The sequence below is a fragment of the Vombatus ursinus genome, unplaced genomic scaffold, assembly GCF_900497805.2.
Source record: "Vombatus ursinus unplaced genomic scaffold, bare-nosed wombat genome assembly UNPS02009835.1, whole genome shotgun sequence".
In the NCBI taxonomy this organism is placed as follows: domain Eukaryota; kingdom Metazoa; phylum Chordata; class Mammalia; order Diprotodontia; family Vombatidae; genus Vombatus; species Vombatus ursinus.
In genome coordinates, this window is record NW_020949613.1 from 24,713,835 (window position 1) to 24,722,215 (window position 8,381).

Below are 8,381 nucleotides of genomic sequence, written 5' to 3' on the forward strand. Positions count from 1 at the left end.
AGCTGACTGGCTGAACTGGTATTGAGAAGGATATCTACCATTATCAACCTTTTTGGTAAGCATTGGAAAAGAAGAAATGAAGTTATCACTTGTTTGTGATGATATGATAATATGATGTTGATATGATATGATAGTATCATATGATATGATCTGGAGACATAAAAAATGTAATTGAAACATTAATAACCAGTAAAATTGTAGGATCTAGAATAAAACCATAAAAATAATCTGCATTTCTATGTATTACCAAAAAAAAATACAGTAGGAAGACAATTTCTACGCAAAATAACAGAATGTATAAAATATTTGTGAGTCTAGCTACCAAGACAAACTTGAATCTGCAATGGCAAGGCTCACCAAAGAAACAAGAGCAACAACAATAGATCAGGAATGAAAATACACAGAATTGAAAGATAACCTAAAGAAGAGAAGCAAAAAAACAAGAACACTAAAAGAAGATATACTCACTATGCAAGTAAAAGATGCTGAACTCAAAGACAGGATGAGCAGACACAACCTGAGGATCATAAGTCTCCCTGAAGAACACAAAACAAAAAAAATTTAACAATATAATAAAACAAATAATAGAAGAGAACTGCCCAGAACTTCTAAACATAGAAAATGAAATACCAAGTGAAAGAATTAACACATCACCTCCAGAAGAAATTCTATCAGTGCAAACTCCAAATCAGTGGTTAAATTTAACAATTCAATTCAGAAAACAACAAATTCAGGGGGCAGTAAGGTGGCTCAGTGGATAGAGCAACAACTCTGGAGTCAGGAGGACCTGAGTTCAAATATGTCCTCAGACACATAATACTTCCTAGCTTTGTAACTCTGGCCAAGTCACTTAACCCCAAAAGCCTCACTTAAAAAAAAAAAACAAAACCAGAAAACAACAAATTCTGTAAAAAATCAGGAAGAAGACTTTTGAATACAAAGGAAGACTATTTTACACTCACTATAAAAAGCAGGAAAGAATGGAATAATGTGTTGCAAAGAATAGGAGGAGTGAATAAATACAACAGACAAGGACAGCAATGGCAACAGAGTGACAACAGAAAGACCAATAAGAGACTTCTTCCCGAAGGTGCACAAGGAGACAGGAGTGAAGTTGGAAATCTGATAGAGGTAACAAAGCAGAGGCAGATGGGATATTATGGACAGAAGCTGGTGACACTCTGCCTACAGGTGAACTCTTCTTTTGTGGAAGTAGATTACAACATGGGAGGTTCCATAAAAGATGGGAGGGGAGCAAAGGATAGAGAGGAGAGTGTGATATGCCAGGGTCAAATCAAGGGCTAGCAATGAGGGGAAAGTATACTCTCTGGTCTCAAAAAGAGAAGAACCTACAGGGAAGTGGGTGGGGAAAGGGGAAAATGTTGAAAAGGGGGAAAAGTAGAAGGCCTTACTTTGGAGGTAGAAGGGGTTCCACTAATGAATGTTCCTATGAATAAAGAAAGATGGCCAGTGAAGAGAGATGAGGACCTTACAGTGGATGAGACCTTGGGGACTTGGTGCTTGAAAAGTCTGCTTCCCTGGGAGGGGGAAGTTGGATCCCTCTGAAAGCAACTGACACCTAGAAGAGTAGGAAAGCATAGACACAGGAAGGAAATTTCCAGGCAAATATAGAAGAAAAAATCAACAAAAGAAAGTATAGATCAGTGATGGGGGAGAGGCCCTACCATGGGGCAATGTCTTCTTTGACACCTGTTCTGGGAATCAGACACAATATAAAAGGGGAATCCATGGGGTAAGTCTTACAAGGTAGTGGCAGAAAACACCTAGAACAGATGCTTTAGAAACATTGATTGCATGAAGCATACAGAGAAAAAAGAGAGACTAGAAAATTATAGGCATCATAAATCAGAGAATGAGGGTTTAGAGTAAACAGAAAAAGAAGATGCATAAATTTTTTTAAAAATGAGTCTTCCTTTTTGGAAAGAAGTATAAAAATGAAATTTAAAAAACTAATGAACAAGACAAGCTTAAAGGGAGGAGACAAAGAGGGAATCTACTTGACTGAGAGGAAAAAGGAGGTAGAAGAAATCTATAACCAGGCAAAAGCAAGAGAGAAAAAGGAACAAAAATCAAAACCCCAAAAGGAAAAGGTAACAAGTGAGAATAGCGGATCAGGTATGAGGGGAAGAAAGCCAGTTAAAACAGGGCCACCTCAAATTATACTACGAAGCATTAATCATCAAAACTATTTAGAATCAATTAAAAATACAGACTTTGAACAGTGGAAGAGATTAGACATATGACTTACAAAAGTAAATTAATATTAGCACAATGTTTGATAAAATCAAAGATCTCTGTAATCTTCGATAAAGACTTTGGTAAAAATTCAATCAAAAACAACTGGGAAAACTAGAAAGTAGGCTGGCAGAAACCTCTCTACTATGATTAGTTAGGAATGAATGCATGATTGATTATATATTATATATAAAGATATGTATATTTATATAAAAATATATATGTATGTATATGTGTATATGTATAACATAATGAAGTATCATTGTACCAAAGAAATTGTGAAAGGGACAATTCTAGAGAAACCTAGGAAGATTTGTATGAATTACTGCAGGGAGAAGAATAGAATCAGAGAATAATTTATACAATAACAACAACATGGTATAAAGAAAAACAACTCCAAAAAACTTGAGAACTGATCAAAACAATGACCAACTACCTTCCAAAGGATTGATGATGAAGCATGCTACCCATCTTTTGACAGAGAAATGATGGACTCAAGGGACAGAAGAAAATATACATTTTTAGATATCGTCAAGGTGTCAATTTGTTATGCAAGAAAAGGTCTTTTTTAAGTGTACAGAAAAGAACAGAAGGAAAGCAACAAAGATGCATAGCCAAGCAGTACAACCTTTGAAAGTTACATTTTTAATTTATTATATAATTAAAAGAGAGATTAAGCTGCACATAATAAAGATTTTCAGTTTCATGTACAATCCTATTTCTGTTTTGTTCTATATAATTTTGACTTAAAATTTGACTTAATTCTCTATATATTTTAGAAATGAGGCCCTTATCAGAGAGACTGGTTGTAAAAATTCTTTCCCATTTTTCTACTTTCCTTCTAATCTTGGTTGCATTGGCTTTGTTTGTGCAAAAACTTTTCAATTTAATGTAATCAAAGTTATCCATTTTCCTTTTTTAATGTTCTCTATCTCCTGTTTGGTCATGAATTCTTCTATTCTCCATAAATCTGATAGGTAAACTATTCCTTGCTCTCCTAGTTTGCTTATAGTATCAGCCTTTATATTTAAATCATGAACCCATTTTGACTTTATTTTGGTATATGGTGTGAGATTTTGATCTATACCCAGTTTCTGCCATACTCTTTTCCAGTTTTCCTAGCAGTTTTTGTCAAAGAGTGGGTTCTTATCTCAGTAGCTGGGGTCTTTGGGTTTATCAAATAATAGATTACTATAGTCATTGACTACTGTGTCTATTCCACTGATCCACAACTCTATTTCTTACTTGCTTTACTTCTAATCTTATGGAAAATGCCTTTAATTTATCCCCATTGCATATAATGCTGGTTCTTGGTTTTTGATGTGTTTTATCTATTTAAGACACATTTATTCCTATGATTTTTAGTTGTTCTTTTTTTAGTAGAAATGAATGTTTCATTTGTCAACATCTTTTTCTGAATTTTGATTTGATCACAAAGTTTTTATTGCCCTCATTATTAACTTGACCAATTATGTTTATATTGAGACAGTCCTGCATTCCTACTGTAAATCCAAATTGGTTACTGTGTTTAATCTTTGTCATATGCTGTGTAGCTTATCTGCTAATTTTTTAATTAAAATTTGGCATCAATGTTCATTAGAGATATTTTCCTATAGTTTTATTTCTCCCTTTTCAATTTCTTTTCCTTAACAAATTTCCTTATGTGTATGTTCACTCTTCCACACAGATACTTTGTGCATTGTTGGGAACCAAGACCCAGGGTTTAGGGCGGACTGTTATATTTGCATCATTCCTGCTTTTGCTTTCTAATGAGTAAATGTTATGATTATTATTGCTTTTTTCTTCTCATTTAGTGTTTCATATTTAAGTGTTTTTCAGCTACTTCTTTCTGAATGTAAAACAAAATCTAATATCTGATAAGGGCCTCATTTCTAAAATATATAGAGAATTTAGGCAAATTTATAAAAATACAAGTCATTCCCCAATTGATAAATGGTCAAAGGATATGAACAGGCAGTTTTCAGATGAAGAAATTAAAGCTATCTATAGTCATATGAAAAAATGCTCTAAATCACTATTGATTAGAGAAATGCAAATCAAAACAACTCTGAGGTACTACATCAGACCTATCAGATTGGCCAAGATGACAAAACAAGAAAATGATAAATGTTGGAGAAGATGTGGGAAAATTGGAACACTAATGCATTATTGGTAGAGTTGTGAAATGATCTAACCATTTTAGAGAGCAATTTGGAACTATGCCCAAAGGGTTATAAAAATGTGCATACCCTTTGACCCAGCAATAGCCTTCTAGGGCTATATCCCAAAGAGATCATACAAATGGGAAAAGGACCCACATGTACAAAAATATTTATAGCAGTTCTTTTTGTGGTGGCAAAGAATTGGAAATTGAGAGGATGCCCATCAATTGGGGAATGGCTGAACAAATTGTGGTATATGAATGTAATGTAATACTATTGTGCTATAAGAAATGATGAACATAGTGATGTGAGAAAAACCTGGAAAGACTTGTATGGTCTGATGCTGAGTGAAGTGAGCAGAACCAGGAGAATGTCACACACAATAACAGCCACATTGTGTGATGACTAATATTGATAAACTTAACCCTTCCCGGCAATACAAAGATCTAAGACATCTCCAAGAGCCTCATGATGGAAAATGCTATCCACATCCAAAAAAAGAACTATGGAGTTTGAATGCAGATTGAAGAACACTATTTGCTATTTTTTTTCTTTTGTTGTATTTTGTTTCCTCTTTCTGGTGGTTCCTCCTATTGGTTCTAATTCTTACTTACAACATCACTAATGTGAAAATAGGTTTAATAGGAATGTATATGTGTAGCCTATATCAGATTGTGTACCTTCTTGGGAAGGGTGATGGGGAGGACGGGAGAGAAAAATTTTAAACTCAGAAGCACATGCAAGTGATTGCTGATAAATCAAAATAAATTAATAAAAAAAAAGAAAAAAAGTTCTCATTTCTAAAAATCTATAAGGAACTAATTCAAGTTCCCCCAACTGATAAATGGTCAAAGGATATGAACAGGCAGTTTTTAAAGAAAGAAATCCAAGTTATCAATCGCAATATTTAAAAATTCTCCAAATCAGTGAAATACAAATGAAAGAATTTCTAATATTCTACCTTATATCCATCAGATTGGCAAAGTTGGCAAAAGAAATAAAAATACTGGAAGGGTTAAAGGAAAACAGGCATTTTAATGCATTGGTTGAAATAATAGAAATGGACTAGAAATGCTCCAGCTTACTGGAAAGAAATTTGGAGCTATGCCCCAAAAGTTTTTAAACTGTGAACATCCCTTGACCCAATACCACTACTAGGTCTATAACCTAATGACGTCAAAGAAAAAGAGAAAGGAACCAAATATACAAAAATTTTATAGTAGCTCTTTTTGTACTAACAAGAAATAGAAAATAGGGGATGCCTATAAATGGGAAATGGCTGAACTATATGAATGAATATTACTGTGCCATTAAAAAAATGATGAAATAGTTTCAGTGAAACCTTGGAAGATTTATATGATCTGATGCAGATTGAAGTGAGCAGAATGAGAATAACTTCTGCAATAACAACAATATGATAAAGAAAAACAACTTTGAAAGACTTAATAATTCTTACAAATGCAATAACCAGTCATGATTCCAGGGGATCAGTAATGAAGCATGCTACCCTTCTCCTGAGAAGAAGGTACTTGACTCAGGGTGAAGAATGAGATTTTTTCTTAGACATGACCAATAGGAATTTTGTTTTTGCTTGATTACATATATTTGTTACTAGGACTGAGAAGATTTGAGGGAATAGAGAAGAACAAAGAACCATGATAATGATATTTATAATTACAACAACCATGTTAATGAAAACAACTTTAAACTTCAACCAAACTCTGGTCAAAAACATTGTACAAAATTGGTACTAATGAAAAAACATACAGACAGAGTATTTATTAATGTTAGTGTGCCAGGCATTGTGCTAACCACTGAGGACACAAAAAAAGAAAACAAGATGGTTCTTATTATCAAGAAGTTTAATGCTGTTGGAGAAAGAAAACACATAAAAGGGAAGTAGTGAGGAGAGGTTGGAGTGGTCACACTATGTAGAGGTGCAACAAACAAAAGAGTAAGCCAGGAGGAAAGTAGAATACTGTTGCCTTGCCTCTCCAAGGAGTATCTGTGTCCCATCCTTTCTTTAACTGAAGCTTCCTTCTTCCTTCAGGTTTTGTTTATAGCAAGAATGGCAAGAGTGATATAATTGAATCTATAAAGTATACAACCATCCTTTCTCTTAACAAATGTGAAACTACAGCATGTAAGTTTGCATCACTTTCATTCACAATTACTTTTTATATTGCTTTACTTAACTGTTTTCAGGGATTATCCATTGTGGGAAATTCAATCTGGAGTATGCTGGGAGTTTGTCTGACGTGCCTAAACAACGTATAAATGTATCTCCCGAGTATCAGGGAGACAAGTCCCAAGGACTTCCAAAATGGCACCAGTCAAAGAAATGCTAATTGAGAATCTTTTAAAAGAAGAGTCATCTGCTCAAAATAAGGTCATCATTGTTGGATGTGGTGTATACCACGTGCCATCAGTATCTTAAAAAAGGACTTCACTGATGAATTCTTTCTTATTGATGTCACGGAAGACAAACTGAAGGGAGAGATGATGGATCTCCAACATAGCAGCCTTTTCTTTAGTACCCCAAAGACTGTCTCTGGCAAAGACTCTAGAGTATCAGTCAAGATAGTAGTTGTCATTTCAGATGCATGCCAGCAGGGGGGGAAATTTGCCTGAATTTGGTCCAGTGTAAAATGAATATCTTGAAAATAACTATTCTTGAAATTGTAAACAATAGTCCTAACTGCAAACTGCTTGTTGTTTCTAATCCAATGGACATTCTGACATAAGTCACCTGGAAGCTGAGTGGCTTGCCCAAAAACTGTGTTATTGGAAGTGGAACTAATCTGGGCTCTCCCCATTTCCATTTCCTAATTGAGAGTAGGCTAGGTGTCAATCCAACAAGCTGTCATGGTTAGATTATTGGGGAGCATGACAATTCTACTATGCCTATATGGAGTGGAGTGAATATTGCTGGTGTTTCCTGAAAAATCTGCACCCCACTTTAGGAACGATGGAGACAAGGAGCACTGGAAAACTCTTCATAGACAAGTGGTTGAAAGTGCTTATGAGGTTATTAAACTGAAGGTTATTAGCCTGTCTATGGAATATTTGGTAAGAACTATGATGAAGAATACTGGAAGAGTGTATTTAGTTTGCACCATGATCAAGGATCTCTGTGGAATAAATGAAGTCTTCCTTACTGTCCTTTGTATCTTGGGGCATAATAGCATCATAGATACAGTGAAGCTGACTCTGAATTCTGAGAAGGAACAATATTTTAAAAAGAGTACAGATACACTCTGAGATGTTCAGAAAGATCTGAAATTCTAAAGCCTTTTAATCTGCCACCAGCAGACAATATGAAAATAGTTAAAGGATTTTATGTGATGCACTATTCAAATAGATTAAATTGTTTATATGATCTGTGATTAAACACCAAGAATAAAATAGAAATGTAAAACCAAAAAAAAAAATCCCACAATGTATCAATTAAAATATCTGAAATGACTGGAGAACAGCTGAATAAATTGATGTTTATCAATGTAATAGAATATTGCAACACCATAAAAATGACAGCTATGAAAACAAAAAATATATACTTTGTTGTTGTTTCACTTAATCATGTTCAACTTTTCATGACCCCATTTAGGGTTTTCTTGGCAAAGATATTGGAGTGGTTTGCCACTTCCTTCTCCAGCTCATTTTACAGAGGGGGAAAACTGAGGCAAACAGGGTTAAGTGACCTGCCCAAGGTCACACAGCTAGTAAGTGTCTGAGTCTGGATTTAAACTCAGGTCTTCCTGACCCAAGGCCCAGTATTCTTTCTACTATGCCACCTAGCTGTCCCAACAATTTGACCACAAAGGGACTATAACCCTCAATCTTCTGAACAGAAATCACATACCTGATCTGTTAAACCACACAGTATCCATAAGATATGCAACAAGTACATAGTGGCACTAGCATCTGTGACTTGTAAGTCATTTCAGTCGTGTTCAACTCTTT

The 8,381-nt window shown here is 34.7% G+C and overlaps 1 pseudogene; it reads left to right on the top strand.

Moving 5' to 3' along the window:
* Positions 1 to 6,741: 6,741 nt before the first annotated feature.
* LOC114036375 lies at positions 6,742 to 7,706 on the top strand (annotated as a pseudogene).
* Positions 7,707 to 8,381: the final 675 nt, after the last annotated feature.